The 26,621-nt window shown below is 39.1% G+C and overlaps 1 long non-coding RNA gene and 1 pseudogene across 1 annotated transcript in view; one reads left to right on the top strand and one right to left on the bottom strand.

Annotated features, from left to right (window-relative positions):
* LOC140846576 (uncharacterized) overlaps positions 1-26,621 on the top strand; it is a 181,575-nt gene that overhangs the window by 85,961 nt on the left and 68,993 nt on the right. The gene's annotated exons all lie outside the window — the stretch shown is intronic.
* Positions 5,294-6,501, bottom strand: LOC108386733 (cullin-1 pseudogene; annotated as a pseudogene).

The raw sequence follows: 26,621 nt of genomic DNA, 5'->3' as shown, positions 1-26,621 counted from the left end.
GTGTACAACCAAACCTGTTGAAGAAAATTCTTGTCCAATATATCTCCATTTTCCCTCAATCCTTTTTAACCTTTAAACAGTCCAGTCTGGACTTCTCTTCTCCCAGTTCACCAAAACTGATCCTCACAACATTAACAACAGCTCTCTTTTGTGAAATAGAATATGCATAATTTCTGTCCTCATCTTACTTAACTTAGTTATGTTTGACATAGTAAAATACTTGCTCATTGTGGAAACACTCTCCTTACTTGGGCATTGTGCCATCTAATACTTTTTTTCTATTGTACTTTTTGGATAGATATTCCATTCACAACCTTCGATATTTGGCATGCCCAGACCTTGAACCTGAGTCACAGTACCGGGCTATACTTTTCCTAGATGAGTCATCCATTCCCATGTTTTTAAATACATTTAGAACATCTGTTCATGATTAAGATGATTGAAAATTACTCTCCCAACATGAATACCCAGAAAACTGGAAAGCTATAAAAAAAACAGCTATTTTCAGATATTAGGTAATAGGAAAGGCGATTCTGAAGTAAAAGGAATAAATCAGATGAGCTCTACCATCTTTCAGAGACTCGGCAGTTGCATAAAGGTAATTTATAGACTGTTAGCCATGGAAGGAACTTAAAATTGCATATGGAAATCTTACTGTGTTGAAGAGATAAAGATTTAAGTTTGGGGATGACAGTCAACTTACATTTGTGATTGAAACTAGGGGCTACACAAATAGTTACAGAAGGACTGTATCCCCTAGATTATTTATCTGAATCATCTGTGTTTGGATGGATTAAAAACTTCATGAGGTTTGACAAAAACGGTTTGTTAGGAAAGAATAATTATCAACGAGCTGTGAGAGCAATAATTCTCAGAGCTCACGCAAAGGAAGTACTCAAGTTCCTTCCAGGCAATAATGGAGAGACTTTATTGAAAAGAGGAGACAGGCCTTATACCTAGAGCCCAGACACTCATCTCTTGGAAGCAAGGAAAACTAAGACCTAGATAATGCTGCTCTAGAACTTCCCTAAAAACAAGACGTGAATAATGATTAATAAGTAAGTTGATTGCTTTGAAGAAAACCCCCAACACTTTAAAGGAAGAAAATTACTATACACACAAAGGAAGAGGAGAATGTGTCTGATAGCCAGGAAAACTGCCAGTCAATGGGGCACAGAACAACCAAATCATGAGGCTCCTTTAAATATCTGTAAATGTGTTATGAGTATGTTCTGGTCATTATTTTTTTTTCCAGGATGGGCAGAGGAATCTCCTTGCTAGAGAATTATGGCTATATGATGGAGAAAAATTATTTGATTTTTGTATTCCCAATGTAGGAATTTCAATTTCTTTCTCCAGTAATGGGCATGTATTTCACCAATACTGTTATTAAAAGAAATCTCTAAATCTTTAACTTTTACTAGGCATGACATTGTCCTTATCATCCATAAACTTCAGGGAAAAAAGGTGAGCAGGAATAAAAAAATTCTATAACCAGTATTAGCAACGCTGTCAGAAATACTTAAACTTCTATGACTTGAAGTATTAGCATTACCCATAATGTGACTAATATCACATCCTGGGACCCTCAGACTGTTTCCTCATGAGTTAATAACAGATTGCCCTCTGTGTTTGGAAATATTACTTCTACCCTTGGATTCTTCTCTGTTGCAAGTGGCTAAAATGAATCCCTGCAGGGCACTTTTATGATACCAACAGGTACCAGCTGATGTTTCAAAAACACTCACCCAACTGGTCTTTGCATGATCGGAAGCCTAGAGTTTTCATATTCTGGAAAAGACATCATATCAATCCTACCTTTGAGACACAATGAAAGAACTTCTATTGTTGACAAAGTAAATTAACAATAAAATCCTAAATGATGATCCTTGAATTTATTTTTCCCAAATAAAAAGAAATACATCACTTTCTCCTCAGTAACGAATGTTCATTTCATAGAGGAAAGAATCCAAGCATACCGTTCTAATTATTCACACCTAATTGTGAAAAGATAGTTGAGGCTGGTTTTGAGGAGAATCTCTTGCTTGGAAGAAGAAAACCAAGACAAAAAAATGAAAATATATTTGGAATCAATAGATGTAATTAAAGGGAAAATTTCAAAAGAAAGCTATGATTTTTATCAATAGAAAGGCAGAAACACTGCATCTATGAAGAAAACTGTAAAAGGCTAAATAAATAGAAGTTTAATAAAATAACTCTTGGGAATTGTTTTAAAAGAGCAGAAATTTAAAAAAAAGAAGAAGGAAAAGAAAAGAAAAAGAAGACCTTAAAAGAGAAATTTAAAGGAATCTTGGGAAAAAAGATAAAAAAGGGAGAGACTAAGTAAAACTGGGAGAAAACAATAATAAAATCGAGGGCCAGATTTCAGGAAATCCAGTAATCACACGGAGTCCTAGAAAGAAAAAAAACAGGGGGTAAATTATCAAGGAAATAATTCAAGAAAGTTTTCCAGAACAGAAGGATATCCATATTGACCATTTCTACTAATTGGGCATCTGTTATTAAATAAAGACTGACAGGCAAGGACTTGTTTTGTGAAATTTAGACAAATTGGGACTATCAAATTGTAAGCGAATTGTTATTTTGTTCACAAACATTTATGTTTCTTCTACCAATAATAAATAAAATTCTGTGATTATGCCAGTAGCAAAATGCTGATTGGAACATACATCCTCATTTAGAACTGATGCTTTAATCTTGACATTCCAAAATGAATCACATGGAATTGGGAAACTGAGTTTTCAGCTGAGGAAGACATTACATTGGATGCAGTATCTGATTGCATCATATTGTGGTGGTTTTGAGATAGTAGTTCTTTATTATCTACAATGAATTCTTCCTTCCATCTGACCTAGTGTCTCCAGAATACCTGTGTAAGGCCCATTGTTTACTCCTGGCTAAACTGTCTGCTCATGACACCTGTCTGCTCTTTTTCACAGATGATAAATGCCTGGCAATGGAGGATCTGCTAAATTCCCTTTTACATTTTTCCATGAGATCAAAAGCAGAGCTAAATCCATGCAGCCAGGGCCTCATTGCAAGCCCTCTTTGGTTTTGCCCCAGCTCTCAGAACACTTAACCCTCTTTAAAGATGAAGGTAAACCCTGGCTCATTTCACCACTGTGGTAGGAAAGGAGGATGACAGTATAGCATGAATTCAGCCATGTTTGGTCTTTTTCCTTCTCTTTCATCTCTCGGTGATTCTTTCCCGCAATGGTTGGGTACCTTGCATGCATTTTATTATTCATTAATTCATGTGGTAAATATATTCATCATATATGCCTACCACAAGCCAGACATTTTGACTAGATGCTGGAGAGTCAGAGGGGACTAAAATCATTGTCTCTGTCCTGCTAGAGACAAGAGAAGGGCAAAGACATAGTCAAATAATAACACAAATATTTAAAAATCAGTGGGAGTGCTGGGAAGGACTGTCCAGTCTTCACTGACTCCTTAGCACAAATGCCACCCCTTTTCTGAAGCTAAGACTGTGAGGAGTAATAGAGGCTTGGGACTGGGACTGGGGTAGGTTCAGTGAATACATGCACATACATGTGGGGAATGAGAAAGCAGAGGGAACAGATAATCAAGAAATATGCCTTTGAAATAGGGAGTTAGGTGGTTTATTAAACTTTGGGAGAAATTTGCATTTTCAGTGTAATTCTAGGTTAATGAGTGCTTTAGACTAAGGTTTTTAAAAGTCAGTTGGGTGAGTGATGGTATTGTCAAGCTCACCTGTGCAACAGGCTTAGGGCAGTGGGATGTTGAACTGTGAAGAGCTGAGAAACAGTAAGTGGATTTTTGGAACCGGGTCTGGTCATTGGTGATTTGAGATGCTCTAGTGTTTCCAAAGGAGACAATTCAACCTTCTGTGCAGAAATGAATGACTTTCCTAGCCAACCTCCAACAAGGGGCCTCGAGGGATCATCACAGTAAGAACAGATGGTCTGTTTAGAAAAGAAGAAACCCTAACCATAGAGAATTTCATCAAGAGGAACCTTAGGATAAAGTTGTGCCAACAGTCTCATCAAAACAAACCAATTTGGCGGGGTGTGGTGAGGGTAGACTGGTTGTTTCTCACTCTTAAGTCATGAGCTTATTTTAAATTAACTAGTTGAAATGCCTATTAAAATTTATGAACTTGTATTCCTTTTAAAGTCCTCAGACTAAATTTTTATTGTACTGCTTTCTGTTCAGTGAAAGGATACAGTAGAATCTCAGTGTTGATAGATGCAAATATTACATTTGTGTCTCCAACTATTACTGCCTTTATGATGTTTGCATTTTGTTTAATAAATTTGAGGTTGTAGCACAATTGTATTGTAAAACATGTAATTCTTGCATGAAAAGGAGTGGATAAAGTGAATGAAAAGGGTTGCAGAGCATTAAAGGTGAAGATCTGAGTAGAAAAATTGAATATGACTTTTTGGATTCAGTAATGAAGGACCCATTTATGGTACTTGTAACTTATTTTTCCTTTCTAAAAATGAAAATACAAATGTTTGCTTTGCTATCCTTTGACAAAAACCATCCAGATATAGGTTAGTCACATATTTATTAAGCTGTGACTGGAAAGTTCATAGGTAGTCAAATGTGTCAAGTGAATGTCAAGTGAAGTCGCACTGTTCTTTGATATAATAAAATTCACCTTCCCCATCTCACTTCCAACGGGAAGTCTCATTTCATCCGTGGGATTTCAGTGAATCCCTGTACTCAAAGAATATATGAAAATTTGTATACTGAAATACATATTTATATGAATGTATATTATATAAATATACATCTAAGTAAATACTTCTAATTTACATATAGAAATTAGTAAAACTTAGAACTACATGTGGCTTGCACAGAAATTCTCCCATTTTCTTTATTTTCACACACTAAAAAATGAAATTTTACACAAATGGCTTTTCATAGTACATACACATAGGTTCGTTCAGACTTGTTCTCAAAGTGCTGCCAATATCGTAGGTATTGTCTAAGATGACAGCTGCTAATCGCACAGTAGCCAATTACTGATTTAAATGCAGTAGCATGAAGCCCTCAGCATGGAAGTTTTGATTCCCCTGTTTTTAAATTAGGTTAAATGGTGTTGGTGTCCATATGTATAGATTTAAAATGCGTCAGTCTTGAGCAGTTCTGATGTACATCTGAGACTAGCTAATGGGGCTCTCGGTCTCAACTTTAAAGTGAGAAGTTCACATAGTGGCAGGCTGGCTGCTATGAAGTTGAGTTGTTTTTGTTCTTTCTCCCAGGAACTATTTGCTGTGGGTCACATAGTCAGACCCTTCTGGAAGGGTTCAACCAGGTAACAGTAGGTGTCCTTTTTGCCATCAATTTGCTCCAAATATTCTTTCTCGATCAGAATGTCAATGCATTTCTTTACTGCTGGGACTCAAGGTTTGAATCGTGAGGCCCGCTGAGGTAATACCTCTCCAAGCCACTGGTGGTAATTTAGAACCTTCCTATTTTCATAATTCTCACAATAGCTGCTGGAATCGTAATTTGTGGTCTTCCTCAGTATTTTTGTGTGTGGTTTCTTATTCCTGCCTCTGTTCAGTTTCCACTGGACATTGATGTTAACCCTTAACTTCCTATATTTATAACCAAGATGTAATTTTATTAGGCTATCTCGCTCCAATTCTACCTCATCAACATTTACATTTCTGTCTTCCGAGACCAACAACGTTGACTACAGTAAAATTTATAGGACTTGTGCCAAAACGTCCATTTTGATTTGAATGCTGTCAGCCACCAATCTAAGCCTCTTCCTGTTGAGCTAAAGCAGGAATAGTCTCTGGGAGGCAGATGTCTGGAAATAACATCTGTTTTTGAAGTAGTTTGATACCAATTCCTCTTTACACAGTTGATACAATCACCTTGATTTTCTGGTGTTGGGACAATAGCATAAAAAGCTGTGAATCACTGACCACTACTTTCCAACTCTTCAAGGTAAACACACAAGATTGCTGCAAGGCCCGAGACCCACCGCTCAGCGCTTGAATGCAGAAATCCAATTGATGGTTCTGAATTCTCTAGGTGCTTTCTGAACTGCTTGTTCCAATCCGTGTTTATGCTAACGTCTTGAAATATCGGCTGACGTTCAGAGGCATACTCAAAACTGCTCGCTCTACTTTAGACGCCATGCCCACCCTGGCATCACACTCACGCTGTTCCATCAGAGGAGTCTTTAGGCCAGCAGCTCTGGGCAGAACTTCTGAGAACATCTTTATTCTCCATGTCCTTGAGGTCAACCGTCACTCGATTGAGCATATCTTCTAGTCCTGCTTCTGCTGGGTTCTTGGAACTTTTCTTCAACAAGGAGTTGCAGGATCAGGCCAGGAACTCGGGGAATTTCCCGGACGGGACGACTGAGCCACTTTGGGGAATAGGCTATTGTTCACAAAGCACTCAAGCCCTCTCAGGTCCAGCCACCAACCCAGCAGCATTGTTGAATGCTGACCTTACTAGAGCATTTAGATTATATATAATTTAAAATGAATCTTCAAAATCTAAATTATTAATGATAATTTTATGTCAATATTTGTGCCGTCCCGTAGAGTTAGGAATAGGTGCGTCGTTCTGTACATTATATGTAAGTACGTCTAAGTCGTAATGGAAATTCCAACTCCAGCCTTCAGGTTGCTTATCTTCACTCTCACCTTTCCCTCACGTGCTGCCTTTGGTCCTTTAGCAAGTCCTACCTGCTCCCCCGCCTGAATATATTCAAACTTGGTCCATACCCAACACCCCTTCTGCTGCCCCACTTCAAGCCCTCTAACCGTTCCTCCTCCCTTAGCCCTTTAGTCTATCCTCGCCCAGCAGCCAGAGTGACTCCGTGTAAACATAACCTGTCTGTTTCTCATCAAAACTCCCATGGCCTTCAGCTCACTAAGAGTAGAACCTGCAGCCTTCGTGGGATTTGACACCCCCCTCCCCACCCATTACCCCTGGGACAACCTCCTTATCCTCATTCCCTCATTTTCCATCTCCAGCTTCACTGGCCTAGTTGTTTCTTAAGAATGCCAAGCACATCCCCACCTCCAGCTTTGCACTGGCTGGTTTCTGCCTGAAATGCTCTTCCTTCCAGTGCATTGACAGCTAGCTCCTCATTCCTTTAATTGAAAGTCGTCTTTGCAGTTTAGCCTTCTCTTCTGACATTAAATAAAATTCAACCCCTAAACAAATGTTTGATGCCAGAACATTTTCAGTATCTGATGTTTCTCTTCTCTTTCTTTCTCCCTCATCCCCTCTCCCCTTCTCATCCCTGAATTTCTCTTCATGGTTTAAGAAGAGCAGAATATCTCATTTATTCTTTTTTCAAATTATGCTCTGAAATCTGCACTTTCTTGTGTAATGCAGCCTGTCACAAAATTTAGCTAAACAAGAGATTGTTCAATCAAGGAAAGAAGCTGAAACTTTAATTTGAAGTCATTTGTGCTGTACAAGGAAGCTCATGTCTAGAACTAATCTAACTGGGGGTCATGGAGGAGAAAAGAAACGTCAGGGCGTTTTCCCTCTGGCCCAGTCCTGCTGTTGTGTGTTTTGGAAGTGTCTGCCTCCTTTGATAATTGCTCATTTCCAAAGACTTTCCCTTTCCTACCTGTCAACTTGTGACAACTTTTCTGTCCTGACCCCCTTCAGACCCAGAGGTAAGATAATGCTCAGCTAGAGCCTAGGACCCCAGCATCCCTCTGTGGTTCCCCTAACCTCAACTGCACCTTTCTACATAGTCTCCTTGTTAAAGTCTTTTCAAAGATCCTTGTTAAGGTTGTCACTTCTTTCTTTTAGGGACCCTAACTGACATCATAATGATTTTAAAAGAACAGAAATAAAGTTAAGTATACAAATAGCAACAGTGAAGGTGTTTTTATTTCCTAGAGGGGTTTGTGATATTGTTAACTTGAGACCCTGTTAAATGAAATACTCCAGGTAAATTTCAAGGGCAAAAGTTCTACATATATAGAAAAAGACAAATGTTTAAATTCCAAATAAAGGAGATGGGAAAATAATAACATCAACAACAAAAAATGCAGCAGCAACAGGCATGGGAGGAGAAAAGGGAAGCAAAGAAATAGAAAGATAAGTGGCAACTGAAACCTGTACGGTAGAAATTATTGCAGTATATTTGTAATTATAATATAACATGTATTACAACATGATAAATAATTTAAATATATATAGGTAGACTTTAGCCAGCTAAAAGAAATTTTCTGATTCTATAAATAGTATCCTGCTCTATCCTGTTTACAAACTGCAGTGTTGAAACAAAAAACCTTGGGAAAGTTGAAAGAATGGGAAAAGATATACATGGTAATATTAGCCGAAAGAAGTATGGGATAAGCTGCATTAGTCCTAAGACCAGAAAAACATCAAGAAAGATCACTACATAATGGTAAAGGATTCAATTCACCAAGAAGTTATAGCACTACAATATTTTTACCCCAAATCTTGAGGCAAGATGTTTTTCAAAATTTAGAACTTGCAGTTTTACGGATGATTCAAATTCCACACTTGGTAATTAATTGAAGCAGCTATACTTACTACAGTTTTTAAATAGAACTGATAAATGAGGAAACGGAAGGACAAATGCAAAGGAATTAACTAAGAATCACAACGATTAGCCAGAAAGCTTAGACAAGATCTCTGCATCTGAGAAAGAAAAACGGAACAGGGAAAACAGGTCATGCCAATGCAGCAAAGCCTCTAACCGTGCCAGGTGCTACGAATGTCCTGGAAATAGGGAGGCATGTCAAGTCCTATCTCCATGTCTTTGTTTTTCTACTTTTGTTCCTTAGCTTATTTGGACATCAGATAGAGAACTGAGCTCATCACCCTGCTTGGTTTATGGCACATATTAATCTTGAGGTGAGGAAAGTCCCCTCTTTTGTCTGATGGTTTGATTTTCTCCCATCTCCATGCTTTGTGCTTAATCTGCTTGCTGCTACATAGGCAACCATTCCAATTTTTGAAATATTCGTCTTTTATTTGTTTGTGCTCTTACAAAATGACTATTGCTACTTTATATTTATGTATCTTTAATTACTTAAATGATGCTGTTATACATCTCATTCTGTTTCTTAGAAACAGATACATTTAGCAGAGATGAGATAACAAAGAGCCCCTGTGGAATACAGAAGCACCAGAGAGAATTGCCATTTGATTAATTTACTTCCCATGATGTCTGACTAAACTTCTTTCGACTGAGTCCTTTGAGATATACCTGTGTCCAATAAAAAGAAAAATTCACTTTTATTTGTGTGCTTAATAAGTTTCTCATGTCAAAACTAGATTCAAATGAAAAAAGGGAGGATGATTAATTTTGTGATCTTTTATTCTGAGTAAATATGCACTGTGGTTATTAAAGTGATAGATGAAAACTGGCTATTCTTTTCATAGTGAATTATATAAGAAATAATTAATAGAAGGCAAACTAATAGAATAACACATTGTTAACTGCAAGCTACTTGGTCTGTTAGGTCATTGAGCTGCTTTGATAAATGGCGCTCTGGAGTAAAGATGTGACTGAGTCTTTAATAAACCAAAGGATTAAACGGGTTAGTCTTCTCTGGGGAAATCTCAGATGAGGGATATATTAGCTAACTCCCCATCTACATCCCAAAGGTACATCCTTAGGGAAACTGCATATTTGCTGGCATGAAAGACCCCTGAGAAAATACTGCATGGCCAAATATTGCTTTTACAGACCTATTTTATAACTCAAGAATAATAGATGTATTGCCCTTTCAGATACATTGGAGAAGCTCTATGTTGGAATTAGGGAATTGCAGAGAATGATTAATTTTGGAAGCATTTGTTCTAAGCAATGGCAGAAGCTACTTATTAGGGACACAAAACATACTGTCAAGCGATACTAAGCACAAAACTGAACTTAAATGTGAAACAGTCCATTTGCAGTATTTCCAGTCTTGACGGATGCAAGATGTCTCTCTCTCCAGTATTGCTTGAAAGTGTGGGAACAAGAGGGCAGGGCAGATTCACTGGGATCTAGCTGGGAGGCAAGGGCCCTCAGGGCATCGGCATTAGACTGGGCAGAGTGATGGGCTGTGTGGGCAGAATAAAGGGAAGGGGTCTAACGTGTTGAGAGCCAAGAGGGGAGTTCAGATCACAGGCTTTGCTGGGTCAAAACTCTAGTCAGGAAGTGATGTGACTATATGTAGAAGGTTAGTTTTCCACTTTACAAAGATAAAATGCTTGTTAGTGGTAATGTCCAGAATGTGGCTATGAGCATGAATTTCTAGGGCAAAGTGGGGTTGAATGTTCTTAGAGTCACAGAACTGCGGTAACCTACTGCTGCCCTACTGATAGAATTTGAGAACAAAAATGAACAATGTGAACCAAGATGTCAAAGTCATTGATGAATGAATGTACAGTTGACCTTTGAACAACGCAGGTTTGAACTGCACAGGTCCACCTATACATAGATTTTTTTTCAATAAATATATTAGAAAATATTTTGGAGATTAGTGACAATTTGAAAAAGATTTTTTTCAAGCTTCTTTATTATAGGAATACAGTATATAATACATATGATACAAAAAATGTGTTAATTGACTATTTATAAGTAAGACTTCCAGGCAACAGGAGGCTCTTGTTGCATTTTCGGGGAGTCAGAAGCTATACATGGATCTTTGACTGTGAGGGGCCTCGGCACTCCTAAGCACCTGCATTATTCAAGGGACGACCATACATGGTTTTGGTGATGGGTTCCTACATGAGAGCAATGTTGAGGGATACAGAAGTCTGCCTAAGTCGCCTAAAGATAGAAGGAGTGGGATCATTTCTGCAAGAGTGAAGTAGTAATGGCTTTATTCCAGTGTTAGGAATTGAGAACACAGCCGCATCTACCTACTGAGTGCCTTTGGGTAAATCCATTGGCCATGTCATTGTATCTTGTGCAAAAGCCTAGATAGAATATTGGCTCCCCAAGTACATTGATGGGGCCAGTTTCTCTTTCCATAATCTTGGTAATGGGTCATGTTACTGACCCTGTGCTTGTAGTTTAAATCACACCACTAGAAACCTAAGTGACTGTAGGGCCAGAACACGCACCAGCTTCGCCTATCATCCTGCTTCTAAAACAAAAAGTTTTGTTGAACATTCATTGTTCCCTCTGGACTTAACAGACTGGCCTAAAATATCAGGTCCTCCCTGGCTTCAGTGGATAACAGAATGAACAATTGTAGGAGCCTCATTAGTGCCTGTGTCCACGGAGCCACACGGCCACATGTCCCCACTGGATTGCATTCACAGGACACCAGCGTGGTTTCCCCGTCTCTGGTACAAATAAGAAACAACAAAAACATTGCTTTGAGGCAGCTTGAAACTTTTGCAACTTTGTCTTAAACATGAAAATAACTGAAAAAAGTAAACACTTTTCTCCAACATGTGGTGGCTGCTAGATGTGGGTGCTCATGTGATTTCTGCTGTCTCTCCACACACACGTACACACACACACTCATCAATACCTCCATGACTTTGACACTCACACATCATGTGTGCACATAGGAGAGACGAAAGATCCCAAATGCTGACTTTATTTAAGCACCAGGGTGGTAACATGCTTTGTGAAGAATCCAAACTGGGTTCAGGAGTGGACGAGCACATAGCTAAACAAGAGGATACGATCCTATCTGAAGACATTCAAATCCAAAACCCTTAAATCCTGATGATGGAAGATAAAATGTCTGCACAGTAAATATGCTTGTCAGATGGCAGTTTACAGCCTTTTAAATAAGGAAAATTATGAAGAAACTGTCCCATATGTCCTACTGCTTTATCAGATGCATGTTTACTTAGTGCTTTTAAATGTCATAGTTGCCCTGAACGTAGATCATCTAAGTATGAACGTGGATTGTACAATGGAATTCACAAACATAAACTAGCTTAAAAACCCTAGACCAGTGTTTCCCTAAGTGTGGTCTTCAAGTCATTGCTAGCTTCCGGTCATAAATCAAGTGTTGGCAGGGAGGGGCAGTTCCAAAACAAAAAGAAATTACTGAAGAAATTGTGTTACATACACGCCACAACCTTGAAAGCTATAACATTAATTATGCCTTTTATGGAAACCCTTTATACATGATTTGCATGAATAAAGATTATTCTTGCACAATAAAGCCAGTGCAGTTGGAATTTTCACAGTGCCTTTTAGTAAATACATCAGTCTCTTCTGGAGTACAAAGTTTTAACATTTATCACTCTGGAGTATTTTATGAAATTTGATTTTTTTTCTTATAATTAAGTGTTGTGTTATAACCTCAATGCATATAATACATTAATGGCTTGAGAGTGGTTCATGGAAATTAAAAAAAAAAGTTAAAATAATAGCATAAATAGACAAACTGTTAGGATATTTGCTCTTCTGCTTTAACTGAGACCAAAGAGGATTGATTTAAATAGGATAGAAGACTTTTATCTCTCTCTTGTAAAATTCTTAGCTAGTAAGCAGGCCAGGGAAGAATGAAATCTCTGTCTGCTGAGGTCATCTGGGGACCCAGGCTCCTCTTCTCCTTAAAGCATCACCGTCTCCTAGGTCGTCATCGTCTCCCACAGGGTGCAAACTGACTCATTACCACCAAATCTCAGTCCAGCTCCCAGTGGATGATTGGAGGACGGGGAGTGGAAAGGAAAGCAACTTCATTTAAATGGCATGACCCCAAATATCACACATTACACTCACTCCAGTGCCATCAGACAGAATTAGTCCCCTGATTACATTTATATGCAGGTAAAGTCAGAAATGATAGTTGGGCAACTGTGTGTCCCTACACAAACTTAAAAGTAATGTCAGAAGCAATATTAAACAGCCTCTATTACAAATAAAAAATATAAGTTCATAGTACAAACACAAGTGAATCTGGGATTGTGAGAACTTTTTCATAAACAGTTGCAAAAGTAAAGGTTGAATAAAGATGACATCTTAAATCAAGATTGTCCAAGACCAATCAATGACCCTTTTGCCCTGGTCTCTAACAAGCTAAATAAATATAAAGTTGGGCTTCCAGTAATTAAAATAATTGAAGGCTTTCTATCAATTTAAAAACAAGCACAGTTACTACTTTGATGAACAATTGACTTTTAAGGAAAAATTCAAATTACCGAGTTTTAGTATAAATTCAAGGAATTTTGCAAAAAGCAACACAAACTAGATATGTCAGTCAATATTGTACTTTTTAAAAGCAAAAATGAGCCTGTTACATTGTTGAGGAGAAGCTTAAAAACTAGCCTAAAAATTAAATAATAAGTAACAATAACCAGAAACAAAACAAAACAAACCACACTCAAAATATCTTTATCAAATAACGTAATAGCATCTCATAGTGTATTGAAGTCATTCAACATGGATGAGCAAATTATTTCATGAATATCTGCCAACAGATAGTACAGTTTGTAAGGGGAAACCCTTAATATGTGAAGCTTCTATAGCACATGTGTGAGAGGTAGGTCCATGATAGGTTTCCTATTTATTGCTCATATTCCCTGCTAGAGAAGTTTTTTTTCACTTAGTAAATGGTTATTTTGTGAGTCGTGATGCAAAGGGAATTGAAGCCACATGTAAGCACCATTATTTGATCAGTGGAAGAGAATGTTGCTAGGTGTGGTTGAATTTCAATGCCATTTGTACCTGACTTACCCAAACCTGACAGAGATGGCTCAGCATGCCCCCTGACACTGGTGCGTGGGAAGTTCAGAGGTCCTGAAACGGAGGTGGCCTCCTTCAGAGAAACCTTGATTCTTCTTCTGGCAAGACCGTGGTCAAAGTGACTTCCAGCTTACTTTAGATTTTCGACCTGGGGTTTCAGTTCACATTGGTAAGAGAATCTGTGCTGTCGAATTCATGTGAGGATTGATTTCTGCTTCAAATTCTCAGCAGTTTTTGTTTCTTCTCCGCTAAGCATATGCATTAGGTTCAAAAGGCTGATTTACCCAGCAGTTCCTTAGGCGTGGGGATGTGGGTGGGGAGGTATTCATTAATCACTTTTCCTTTCGTGGTACCTGGGGAGCTCCAGAGTTCTAGTGAGAGCATCTCCTTTTGGATTCCAGACTCTGAGATTTTTCTCCTGGTTCCAGAAGTATATAAAAAGTAAAGTTCACATTAGCTTGTTTCTCCAAATGCTTCCAGTGTGTAACTAGCAGACAGTTCCCATTAACTTTCTGGTAGGCAGTCTAGATAAGTAGCTAAAAAGAAATTCAAATAACCATATTAAATGAGATGGTGAAACCAAATTACATAGCCTTTATTTAACAAGAACTAGAAAAGGTGAAGTCCAGAAAAGGTAGCTAGCAAATAAAATTATCAAAACTGACATTCCCTTTAGAAAGACCTAAAATAGTTTTTTACCTTGGCTTCATTCAAACCCACTCAAACTTTGACATTTAACAGATTTCATATGCTGTGTTAAATGCTGAAGATAATTAAATAAATGACATAGTCTCTGCTTAGAAGGGATTACATTCTAGTGAGAGAAGCAGACATAAATAAATTAGTATTATTCAATGTGAAGCCCTATGATCAATTATAGTAAACAGTCTAAAAACAGAAACAGGGAAAGATCTTTAAACTTGTGGTAGGTCAGGGGAATGTCAAGGTACAGACTTATGTTATAATGTGGTTTGAGGCTTTGAGGGTTTTGTAGTCTAGAAGGCTATTAAATAAATTATTTCTAATGTGGGGAATATGCACTACACATGATTTTTTCAGCTTACCAACATATATTACAGATGTGCCCCACTTGGGCAGTTACAACTAGAGAAAAAGAGTGGAAGTGCTACGGCACAATAAAGTCCTAACTGTCTTTGCTTTTCAAGATCAGACAAGATCACAAAGTGTGCCAAAGCCTTACAGTCTCTGCCAGAACTTCTCAGTGGTTGGCCTGAGCCCCTGCTGCATCAGCTGTAACTCAAGGGCTGAACATGGATCTCCTGATCCTACCACAGATGAACGACGTCAAAACCTCCCCAGGCTCACCTGCTACACACGACTGTTTGAAAACCCCTGCTCTACGGCTGACAATCATTACCTCATTTCTGCATTCACCTGTTCCTTCAATTAACAGAGTTTGGAAATGACTACAGTAAGAAACCATGCACATTGCTGAAGAGGAAACAGATTAAGACACAGTGACTAGTTAGTGGAGTTTATATTTTCACAGAGGAGACTAGAAATACATACAAATGATTGTAATAGTATGAAAAGCCTAAAACATACAGAATTCTGTAAAGCTTATAGAGTATTTGCATGTGAGATACTGCATTTTGAATGTGTAGTACCCTGTTAGCTATGATTAATGTTGCACTTATAGGCCATATGCTACTTATCACTGTTTGTATACCCAAGACCAGTAAATCCCCCAGCATGGGGGCTTGAGCTTATTCACCTGTATGTCTCTTAGCAAAGAACACCAGGGCACACACATCCCAAATTTCTAGTTGGTTAAATTGACTAAAATTAATTGTCATACCTTATAGTACATGCAGCTTTAATATGTTGAAGAAATTCTCCTCTATCACCTTCTAAAGATCCATTTTATCTCCTTATTACCCTCATGTCCTCATTTGTTCTAAAATTATTTTGGTATCAGCTTCATTCAAACCCACTCAAACTTTGACATTTAACAGATTTCATATGCTGTGTTAAATGCTGAAGATAATTAAATAAATGACATAGTCTCTGCTTAGAAGGGATTACATTCTAGTGAGAGAAGCAGACATAAATAAATTAGTATTATTCAATGTGAAGCCCTATGATAAATTATAGTAAACAGTCTAAAAACAGAAACAGGGAAAGATCTTTAAACTCGTGGTAGGTCGGGGGAATGTCAAGGTACATTTCATCATTTTGCTTTAATTTTAATGCACAATTTATTTTTAACAGGCTTTCAAGCATCTCTTAATGCATGTGTAGACATACATATTCAAATTTATATAAAAAGGATTTGATTACATATGCTCTTTCTGCAGAGACATGATTTTATAAAGTTTTTTCCTTATCTTCTACCCTCCTCTTCTCTTCACACCAAAGTAACCAGTGTTAATTAAATTCCATCCTCACTTAATCTTATTTTATAGAATATCGTATATTTTATATAAATTTTTCTGCACATTCCTTTTCTCTTTTAATAACACATCACAAAAATTCTTCCAGCTTAACTAATGTAACCCTAAATAATCTATTTTAATTGTACCAAAACAATTCAACATTATGGAGAAAACATAAATTATTATAGGACACTTATTTTTTTGTCCTGATTTTTCTACAGTGAACAATCCTGCGATGTAAAGAGGCATATATATGTTTGGTTGCTTTTGTTTTTAAGGGAAAGGTCCCCAGGAGTGGGACTGTGAGGCTGGAATGTGTGTGCTGTGTCAAAGCAAAACTGCACTGGGTAACTTTAATCAGATGAGAAAGACTTTATTCAAGGCTACTGCGATAGAGGGGAGAGAACGTGACTCAGTCAGCTCAAGTCTGGTGAAATAAAAGGAGTTTTTAAGATGGGGTGGGGTGGGGTGGGGTGGGGGGTATCAAAGGACCTCTGCATTTGCTGATTAGCTTTACCCAAAAGAAAAGTAAGTTTTCTCATATCTCATTGACAGGAGATATGAGAAACTTTAAACAAGGCACTCCCTGCAGTTAGGGTTCTACCATCCTACAGAAATAGGGGGTGGGGTACCATCTGCCTGGATTATTCCATTTCAGATGGATGGTTCCCAGGTCCTTGGAAAAGACAGTCCTGGGTTATAAAACTGACAAGAGACTTTTGAAAAGATTTACATCTCAAAGAGACAGAGAAACAATATACAATTAGAAGTTTTCTAGAGTAAATGCTCTAAGAAAAGGGAGAGGAGGTACCTCTGTAGTTAGGATGTCTGGATTCAGTGAGGGCCACAGTGAGAAGGGGGACAGGGACCAGGGGGCAGGAAGACACGCGTCTGAAGTTTAGTCAAACTCACGGAAACATCAAGGCCACCTTAGTCAGTAGATTTAACTTTAATGACCATCACTAGATGATTATTTTATCGAAAGTGTGTAGCAATTCACATTTCACCATTTTCCTGCCTTCTCCAACTTAGAATTACTACTGATTGTACGTTTTTACAGTATATTGGTAAAAAAGTGATATTTTATTGCTGTTTGAGGTTGTATTTTTCCTGACCACTATGAAGACGAAGCCTCTTTTGGTTATTTTATTAGCTATTTTTTGTGTATTTCCTATCTGCCCATTTGTCTTCTTTTTGGCCAGCCTGTTTTTCATTTTTGTTAGTATTTTTCCTAATCTATTGTTTGTTTATGGACTTTTATCATGAGCTATTTGCTATACAACTACTTATTGGCTTAATATTTGGTCGGACTGTTCTGAGTGGTTGCCTGGGCCGGTGGGGAGGAGAAAGGGTCCGCTGCAAAGGAGCAACAGGGAACGTCTGGGATGATGGAAATGTTTACGTTTTAACTGTGGTCAGGGTGACATGAGCGTTACATTTGTCAAAACTCATCAACCTTACACACTTAAACTGGATACATTTTATAGGCAAACTACCACCATAAAGCTGGCGGCGGGGAATTAGGGAAAATCCTTAGCAAACGTACAGTTAAGGTTTGTGCATTTCAGTGCATGTAAATTTATACAGGCAGCGTGGTAAGATTCTCCCCACAGCTCATCTTCTCCCGTTTATTCAGGAATCTAGTTGCTGCTGTGAAGGGATTTTGTCGATGTCATAATGTCCCAAGTCAGTTCACGTTCAGATGGGGCCGTTATCCTTCATGGACCTAAGCAGACGGATCTTTTTAAAGCTCTTGCTGCCTCTGGCGTCGGCTCAGTTGCTCAGCAACATCATCAGGACCCATTTCCCCGCTGCAGCATCCTTGGTGTGCTGGCTCCATCCGGCACAAGGATGAACACGGACGTAAAGGGCGAGTCCAGTTTCCCTCGCCTCCTTTGTCTCCTTGTCCTCCCACTCCCACCTTTCATGTGTGTATTTTTTTATTCCCGCCCTTTACCATGAACATGGACAGACAAACGTCAAGGCTTATAAAAGCGCCTCTGACCTTGTGTATAACAGAAACCAACATAAGATTGTATATCAATGATACTTTAATTTAAAAGAAAAAGCAGCTCTGAAAAGCATCCTTCTTGGATTTCACCGATGATCACAAGCAGGAGACGTTAAAAATTAAAACAAAAGACAGAATAATCTTCCACCGTCCAGTGAAAACTCCTACCTGAGCCAAACCGCCAGGATCCATACCCTGCTCTTCTCAGCCTGTAAAATACAATCCCTCTTGGACCCACAGACTCACTGGTCAGATGCTTCTCCATGTTTATCCGACGAATAAAGTCTCTGAACTCTAGTTGAATCACTTAAACTTTCCTTTCATTGACAATCTCCGGGCTCAGCACTTTATAGTTGAAGATGGTCGCCACACTCTCGGGAAGGGCAATATCCAAGGGCCAGTGACATTTTCCTCCTATTTTATTAAGAAAGACATTTTTCCCCCCAGAAACTGAGCCAGACTTCTCCCTTAGATCCCAGTAGCCTGGACTGTGTCACATTCGAATTTCCTACTGCCCTGGAAGCTAAAAAGGTGATTATTCAATATGTTTAGCTTCTCTAATGGGAGGTAAGTCAGCAAGAAGAAATCTTGAGGAGGGAAGAACGGCTGCAGCGTGTACACAGCCGACGGCGCGAGACATGTTCCAAATACTACTGCATGTGTCATATCATTGAAACATGTTCCAAATACTACTGCATGTGTCATATCATTTCAAGTAGTTAGTGTGTTCAATTTTTCAAGTGTATGGATGTTCACAATTTTGTGACACTCTTTCCTAATATTTTGATTGTAATTAGAGGCGTTCTCCAGTAAAGCCAAGCTGTTTCAATGTACTTTAAGTAATACAGTAGAATATTTTCAACTGGAAAACCAGTTTGAGGCAAGTCACAGAACGATTCTTCCTAAGAAAGGTAAATGCTGGCATGCAGCTGCTGGAGTGAAACGATCAGTGTCCTTGCAAACAAAACAAGCCATCAAAGGTGGAACAGAATGTTTGATTCGTTTCTTAGTATCGGTGATGGTAAGGGCCCCGTGCTGGTCGTGGAGCCAACCTAGGGCCCCAAAGGCTCCTCCTTCATGTCCTCTTGTTTAAGGATGCGATTCTGGTCAAGTCAATATCCATTATGGGCACCTTGCTAACAAAATAAGCAGTGTTGCTAAGTGACAGAAAAAAAAAGTGATGTTTGAGAAACCGTCTCTTTGAAGCAATGACCGACTAGAGCGATTGCTAAGTGTCATTTAACATGCGTGTAAAACAAAACCTTATGATCGTCTGCAGCCGTGTCCTGCCACCGTGTGCCACTAAGATTTTAAAAGCTGAATAAAGTAAGGAGAAGGGTGAAATGTGGACCCTTCCATCATGCTGCAGGTGCTAAAAGGACAGCCAGTCAGTGATTCCCATGCGTTTGTGTGTTCTGAGGCTCAAACTGCCTATCAGTTTTCATCACTGTTTTTTTTTTTTTGTCAAGGTGGCGCCGTCTTACTTTACGGGGGTGCCTACATTTCAAAAGACTGGTCTTTACAATGTGTAAAGAATTCACAAAACTGAAGGATAAGGAAAAAAAAAAACAAATGAAAAATAGGCAAAAGATTTAAAACAAATCCTTCCCTGAAGAAGACAAAGAATTTTAAATATGGATGGGAAATAAATGAAAGGACGTTCGACACCATTAGTCACTGGGGAAATCCAAATTAAAGCCACAGTGACACAGTCTCCACACCTGTAACAAGGGCTAAATAAGCCCAAACAAGGACAGCCAAATACCTCAAAGCTGAAATTAGAGCTCTGGAAGGTGTGAAGCAACTGGAACCCTCATACATTGTTCATAGAACGCAAAATGGTTTGGTCACCATGGAAAACAGGTTGGGAGATATTTATACAGGTAAACATACATTTAACAAACAGCCATTCTGCTTCTAGACATTTACTCAAAACAAATCAAATTGTGTGTCCACATAAGAACATGCAAGTAAAATATTTATTAGTTATATTCTTAATATCTAAAAATAGAAATAATCTAAGTGTCTGTCAACTGGTGAATGGGAAAACAAACTGTTAAATGCATACGATGGAATACTGCTCAGAAATACCGTTCTTCCAGAAGAAGGATCTACTGATTAATGCCATAGCGTGGATGACTGTCAAATGTCCTATGCTATGTGAAAGAAGCAAAATTTAGAAAAGAAAAAGGCTTCATACTATATAACTCCAAAATCAAAACTGCAGAAAAGAGATCACTGGCTGCCAGGGACTGAGGGTGAGGGAAGATAATTGTCTAAAGAGACCACAGGGGATCTTTTTGGGGGATAGAAATATCCTAGATCTTGAATGTGATGGTGATTATGTGACTGTGTACATTTTCCAAAATGCAGAAAGGCCTACACCTCAGAAGAGTGTATTTGTTTACTGCAACAATGTCACACCTCAATAATCCTGACTCCATAGAGACACAAGAACAAAACTCAGTTACTTACAATCATTTATTCTCAGGGATCTCTGGGTCCTCTGGGGAAGCTACATCTCAGGTTGATGTTACTAGGCAATTCTGCTTTCTACTGCTCGTTGTCCTGGACCAATGGATTAGCTGGAGTATGTTTCTTCTTGTGGGGCTGGCATTGGAAACCCCTGGCTTTCCTAAGCTCTTCCAACATCTCACTGGCCAAATCAAACACTTGGTGAACCTAAAACCAAGAATAGGGGATCAAACTGTTGCAACTGCAGAAAATACCCAGCACAGGGCCTGACTACAGCGAAGAGTGGAGGACTGGGGCCAAGAATCTGCACTATTACACTTCCTAAATCAAATTGGCCATGCACAGTTTTAAGGAGCTTTTAGTGAAAAAGGATTTTCATCAATAATTACAGGAAGGTAATGTTGACGGCTGTCCCACAGCCATACCAGCAGGTTACAATAAAAGCCAAGATCAGAGCAATTTTACCGCATACGAACAGTTGTTGAATGAATATTCTTTAGAAGAAAGAAGAGTAGTTTATATGACCTGTTCTGTCATTTCTATAAATTTCCATCTTTCTGTCTTTCTTTAGGCACTGACCTGATCTTGCATGAATAGTTTGAGACAAGTCAATTATATTCTAGATGCAGAATTCTATACCCATAGAGATGGCTTACAACTATCATTAGCCAGCGAAAACCCTCAATGCCAATAGATGCACCAAGGATTCTTTAGAATCAAGTCTCGAGCACCCCTCTGAAGCACACATGCAGGGCTTGCTAGATGCATGCAGCCTGTTCAGTTAATGTGGAGTGTGTGTCTGAAGTGTTTTAGCTAATATTCTTATCTTTATTTTCACTGATTTCACCAATGAGATTCCATTTCCAACATTCATTATGCTCACTACCAAGCCATTAATTTCAGCAGTGAATCGCTGTGTTGAAACTTGAATTGTACAATGTATGACCAGAAATAATGACAAATGAAATAATAAAGTACATGTACTTCAGAAGTAGCTGGTTCTAAAATGGAGCTATTCTGACTAAAAGGCAAGGGACAGTTTTAGGGATGTGAACAGCAATTGCCAGCACCTGACGTGTGAACAGCCTGACACTAATTAATGCATATAAAATATCACAAGTCTAGGCGGCTGTTGGGAGAAAGAAAGTTCCTCTGCACCTCGAGGGTCTTCTAGCTGGTCTAAGAATCAAACTGACACGGGGCAGATTAACAGGAGAAAAAAGGCCAGTCTAATTACATAGGTATGGGGAAGACATAGGCACGGGTTCCAAAGACAGTCAGGGGGAAGGAGGGCTCTGTGTTATCTTGAAACCAGGAGAAGGGAGTAGGGGTCTGAGACGTCAAAGGAAAAGGGAAGTAATTCACAAGAATATGAAAAAGTAAATGATAAATACTCGATGGGCCTCAGAGAAACAATGGGGGTGGGGGCGGCACAGAGGAATTTTAGCAGACTTAGCCACGCCCCTCCCTGCCTACTGCACCCCGTGTACGTGGCAATATAGCTGTATGTCCTGCTGGCCTCCTGGGGTACTTCCTGTATCGTAATTATTTTTATGCAGTTGTGGGAAGCAGGGGTTCAAAGTTTCTTCAGAGTCTTTTGGGCCTTGATGCCTTTCAGCTCAAAATAATCTGCATGTCACAATGGCACCTCTGGGGGCAGCCTGCCCTTGGTCTCTGCACTGGAATATTTAAAACCTAGTAGCCCAAAAGACATGTGTAAGTGCTTAAATGTTACCCAAAAAACACCCTAAATGTCCAACTGGGGAATAGATAAATAAGGTTATACTATATTCCCATAACAGAATACTACAAAACAAGAAATATGCATAAAATCATGCATGACTCTCACAAATGTTATGTTGAATGAAACAAGGCAGACACAGGAAAGTAAATACCACTTGTCTGATGCCATTTATGTGGTGCAAAAGTTGGCAAAAGTAACATGGTGATAGCCTCCTATGTGGTTGGGCAGAAATGGTATCGACTGCAAATAGGAGAGGAAACCTTCTGGGTGATGGAGATTCTCTGTCTGATGTGAGTGACTGTACCAGCCGGGCATATGCACGTGTAAAACATCACCAAGCTATGATCTGCAGACTATATGCTCCTTATGGTGTAAGTTTTATATTTTTACTTAAAACATGAGTAGCCCCCCAAAATTTTTAAGTGAACTACATCATAATACTAGTATAAAAATGTTTGCTGATAATATTATCAAACCTACTTCTGATTTCAGTGGCCCCAAATATAAAGTATATAGTAAAATATAAAATATGAATGATAAAGCAGAGAAATATCTAGCTGTTCTTCAGGACCACACCCTGGAATTTATGGGCAGCCTGGAGAGCTGTTCTCAGCACCCACCCACCAATTCTCCTCCTCGGCTCTGCCGCACGCTTGAGTGCATTTCTGTCCAGTGAACTGTCACCCTGTAAGTAGCAATGCAAATGTAGACCTCTGGGTAAGCTATGCCTGACCATCCCCGGGCCTCCTCCCCATCAGAACGGACTGCCTCAAACTCTGTATCCTTGCAATGATTTTTCTTAACACGATTTTGTCAGGCTAATTATTTGAGAGATATTTCATTTTGTGGCACTTCCTCTGTCAAACAATTAGGACGGTCTGGAATCATGTGTGATGTGGCATTTTTATTCTCAGAAACAGAGACAGTGCCTGCACATATCAGAGCCTGCTTGCTTGTATTTAATGAAGGGGTCATTTCTCCTCCCACCTTTCAGAAGCTCACAGAAAGGGTCTCTCTTTGTGGTCATAAAGTGTTCTCTGCTCTGTGGTGAGGGAGAACAGAGCTTTTGTTTTTTAATATTTACTTTGGTTATTAATGTTTTTATTGCACCACGGTAGGAGTCACTTAATAGGCCATTTTTTTGTCTTTCCTGGATTCTTTGCATTTCTTGGTTATCCCATGACTGCCTTACTTCAATCTTTATCAACTGCTTGAAAAGCAGCCATGGGCTCCTAGTTGGTTGCTCTGTATCTAATTTAACTCCAGCTCTCCTACCCCTCAAGAGCTCTACAAGCTCTCAATGCTACAGAGCAAAGGAACCTCCTAAAATGCTGCCTGAGCATATTCGGGACTGAGTAATGTTCCCCCTTACTCTCTAACCAGCACTTACAACAACCTAATTTCTTGTTTGCATGTCTACCGTCAGCAACATATCATGTATCAGGGGAGGGACAGTTTTCTTGAATGTTCTTTAACTAGCTTCTAGGACAAGGCTGGTAACAGAGTAGATGCTCACGAGTTAAATAAAGGAATAAGTAGAAAGTTTTTATAGTTTCCACCTAGAGTCAGTCCCACCTGTTACCTAGATCTTTCCAGAGATGTCTTCCTGTATCACTTCTACATCACTGAGATTCATATATATATGTATGTATTATATTTATAAATACATTTAATATAGTACCTATTTTCCCAAAAGGATCTCATCATTTAAAGAAGAAAACAACTCTTTTCATTTACATTCCAGGGGATGGTTTGATGGCCAATTTAGCAAAGAGGCCGAAACCACATCAGGAGAGCGAATACATCTCATTCTGGAACAAGAGAAGATAAGTGGAATTTGATGTAGTTGATCATAGGGAGAAACAACTGTTATTATAACGTAAAACTGTTTCATGCACACCATTAAAAATTCAATACCAGAACTCTGGGAGGAGTAATAAAATGTCTGCGGAGCACAGAGACCTGCTTGGCAGTGGGGCTTGCATGACCCTGAGGTATGAGGAAGGGCACAGCAATGCCAGAAAACAATCTGATTTCAAGGAAAAGACAGTTCTTCCGTTACCTTAATGAAACATGAATAGCCCCGACCTGAGCACGAAGCCAGGCTTTTCCAAAAATGAAACCGTTCTTTGACTCAAGCTGTATTCCTCTAAACAGTGGTTTGGGAGAAAGCGTGCTAGTCAGGAGCCCATAGCTACAGGAGAAGAAAAAGGAGAAGCCACAGAATATCCTAACTCCCAAGGAAATGGATGATATTCAGTCTCCTTAAACAGTTTCTACTTATAAAAGAAACATTTCGCAGTGGCTGTCAAACAACAGATACAAGTTTGGAAACACACATGACATTCACTTCCTCAAAAACAGCCACTGATGTTTTTTTCAAATTCTGCAGCCATCCTTCCACAGAATTCTGCTTGAATTGACTTCATTTAGAATAAACACACTTGCTGGCACATGTTTTCACAGAGACAAACACAGACACATTTTAAATAGAGAAACATTCACTCTGCATAACACCTCCCTTCTCATCTTTGTACTTTTTGACATTTCAGTTTCTGCATGATTTTCAGAGCAGAAAAGGCATATTTGGCTTTGCTGAGAGACACACACAGTTAAAGTAGAAGAGCAGCTGACTACTTTTCAGTGACTGGTAGTAAGTAGAGCTGATTAGCAGGCACGCTTTCTTGGTCGGCCTGGGCTGGAGGTACACAGCTGTCCGTCACCCCAGGGATCCCCCTTCCACGGAGAAACTTAAATACTCTGGAGTAATCACAGTAGTTGTCTAGTGATTCTGCCTCAAAGTCAGACACAGAAGTGCCAAACATAAACTTGAAAGAGAATCATTTCCAAATATTGCCTCATTTTTTGTTCACAAAAGCAGAAATGAAACCTCATCTAAGTGGGTGTTTCGTTGCAAGTACCCTCGTAGGACATGGAGGTTGTGTGGAGACAGCAGTCGTAGGGACAGTGCCTCGTGCCATGGGTGAGAATGTCCACTCAGGAACCTCTCATCTGCGGGACCTGCACAGAATACCTCTGATCCTTAGTTTTCTTCTCTGAATCAGCATTACTGATGGCCCGAGAGAGTTTACCTTCCCACTCTCTCTTTTCAGACCCAGAACCTCCACATCTACACCTACCAGAACTCAGGAGATTGAGTGTGAGCTGTTTGTTTCATTATTCACTCCTCCACTACTTTCCTGTGCAAACTTGGGCAAAGTAACTTCTCTGTGCTTCAGTTTCCTTATTGGCAAAATGAAAATAAAAATTGCACATTTAGGAATATAAGCAGTGGTAAGGGCACAGGTTCTGGAGTTAAACTGCTTGGATTTATATCCTGGGTCTGGTATTTATTAGCTCTGTCACCTTGAACAAATCACTTAACCGCTCTCTGCTTCCAGGTTTATTCCATGTATAATATGGATGATAGCAATTGTTATGAAACAGAGATATTACAAGTATGTTACTAAATCTGTAACATTTTAAAGTGATACTTGTCATCTAAGAAGTATGTTTGATATATATTAGCTAATTCTTCTTATTACGATTGGTATTATTGCTGGAATTTCTGAGGGGCCCACCAGGAAACAGAATTCCTTACTGACAGATTCTTAAACAATGAATTATGAAACAAAAAGTAAACACAGAAGGCGAAATATTCCCTTTATCACTGGCTTGTGGCCTGAAACTGTAGAATTAAATTGATTTCCCCCACCCCACAGCAGGTCCCCTCTGAGACAGCCCTGAGCAGCAGACCACGGGGCGTGGAATAGGACTGGGGATTCCCGTAGCTGGCAGCGCCCTCTGGCCCACTTATTCTTCCCAGATTTACCTTTATGACAACTCGTTCTGGTTTGCCCTCCCAGAGGCAGAATGAGTGAAGAGTAGAGGAGAAGCCCTGAGTCACAATAACTGAGGGCCATTCAGAGGAAGGAAGGGAGATAAGGAGGCAGTTTTCCCAAACACCGTCAACATCATCATCCCCTCATCACTGAAGATGTGCTCTTTATAGAGGCATCCAGAATAGGGCACTTCCCCCTTTCTTAATAACATTTTTAAAAATAATTTTTACTTTTTTAAGACTCATGTATTAACTAAAACTTGGGGAATTTCAATGGCTGTTTCCTTAGCCATGTGGCAAGCCCCCTTTTAGCTTATGTGTTTGTCAATATAAATTGGATTGGGAGTTGTTTGGTGTCATTCAAAAATAATTGTTTAATGTATAGTTACTGTCTTGTGCCAGGGAAAAGAATTTGCCTTCTGCTGTACTGAAATAAGGATGTGGCTATAATTCATGAGTTCAGACAGTGG

This window comes from Manis javanica, chromosome 15, assembly GCF_040802235.1.
Source record: "Manis javanica isolate MJ-LG chromosome 15, MJ_LKY, whole genome shotgun sequence".
Classification (NCBI taxonomy): Eukaryota; Metazoa; Chordata; class Mammalia; order Pholidota; family Manidae; genus Manis; species Manis javanica.
Note: the sequence above shows the minus strand (reverse complement) of the source record. Positions and strands in the feature narration are given on the sequence as shown.